General features: G+C 30.8%; 1 non-coding gene across 1 annotated transcript; it reads right to left on the reverse strand.

Annotated features, from left to right (window-relative positions):
* Window positions 1-1,091: 1,091 nt before the first annotated feature.
* On the reverse strand, window positions 1,092-1,199 carry LOC149513435 (small nucleolar RNA R71). The gene has a single exon (XR_016330559.1). It is a non-coding gene; the product is annotated as a small nucleolar RNA R71 (small nucleolar RNA).
* Window positions 1,200-1,509: the final 310 nt, after the last annotated feature.

Consider the following 1,509-nt stretch of genomic DNA (forward strand, 5'->3'; position numbering starts at 1 on the left):
GTTTGCTTTCTTTAAAACTTTCTTTAATACAAGTTTTCTTACATTTAAGATCTCTTTTATTTTCCAAGCAATTTTTATGATCATTCTTTTCAATTTACAAATCTTGTTTTCAATATGTTTTTTATGCTTTCTCTACTTTTCGGCCAAAATTCCAATTTTTACAAGTTTATTGTTTTCTTTTGCTTTCAAGTATATTGGACCATCCCTTGAACTACCTAGTGATAGTTGGCTAGTTGGTTCTTAGGCTATACAGTTGCTTTATATATTTTCAATTTATTTTCATTGATTTACTTTTGTTTACAATCAATCATTCCATTTGTTTAGATATAAGGCTAGCTAACAATCATCTTTGGTACTTGATTTTTCATGCAACACTTAAATCATAATCCTCACGCGAACAATAATCTACTCACTCACTATTATTACTTAATGTGATATGTGCACTTGCATGCTTTACAAAAGGTAGCAATCAATTTTTGGCATCATTGTCGAGGATTATATCAGTGTTTAAAGATCAATATCAATAAGGATTTTCACTACTTTGTAATTTAAACACTTATTGGTTTTTGTTTGATCTATTTTGATTTTTTATTTGTTTACATGTACACATCTCATAGTGTTTATTTAGCTCCACTAAACAAGGAAATTTAAAGAACATTTAGGCATTTAAGGGGAAAGCAAACACCTATAACAAGTCTAGTGGTGAAAGCAGCAAACTAAGGTTATAGAACTTTGAGGGACTATGCTATTCCTAATTTTGAAGATTTCAACCATCAATAAGAAGGATTGTGATCTAAGCCAAGAATTTTGAGATAAAACCTTAAGTTATTCAAATGATCCAAACTTCTGTTTAGTTTGGAGGTTTGCCTAATGATGATCCAAATTTCCATCTTTCTAACTTTCTTGAACTTTGTGATACTTTTAAATACAATAGAGTTTCTAATGATGCTATTCGACTAAGATTGTTTCCTTTTTCTTTTAGGGATAAAACGAAGAGTTTGTTATCTTCATTACCATCTAACTTTATCCCCACATGGGACGATCTAGTCCAAAAGTTTCTTGCCAAATTATTTCCACTAGCCAAGACAACTAAGATGAGGAACAAAATTATCACATTCTAATAATTTGATGGTGAAACCCTATATGATGTATGGGAAAAATACAAGGAGTTGTTATGCAAATGTCCATATTATGGTCCTTCACAATGGCTATAAATTCATAAATTCTATAATAGGCTGACACCACTAATGCGAATAACCTTATATTTAGCTGCTAGAGGAGTAATAATGGGTAAATCAATAAAAGAAGCATATGAGTTAATAAAAGAGATGATGGCAAATAATTATCAATAGGGTACTAAGAGGAAGGTTCATAAGAAAGCTTCTTGGATATTTGAGATTGATACACTCATTTTCATCATATCCCAATTAGCTAACCTTCTTAAAAAGATAGATGCTTTAGTAACCTAATCCTTAATCACCCTTGTCCAAGCCATCCAAAGCCCAGTCA

Source organism: Durio zibethinus, chromosome 19 (genome assembly GCF_047325235.1).
Source record: "Durio zibethinus cultivar Kanyao isolate XHJ-2024 chromosome 19, ASM4732523v1, whole genome shotgun sequence".
NCBI lineage: Eukaryota > Viridiplantae > Streptophyta > Magnoliopsida > Malvales > Malvaceae > Durio > Durio zibethinus.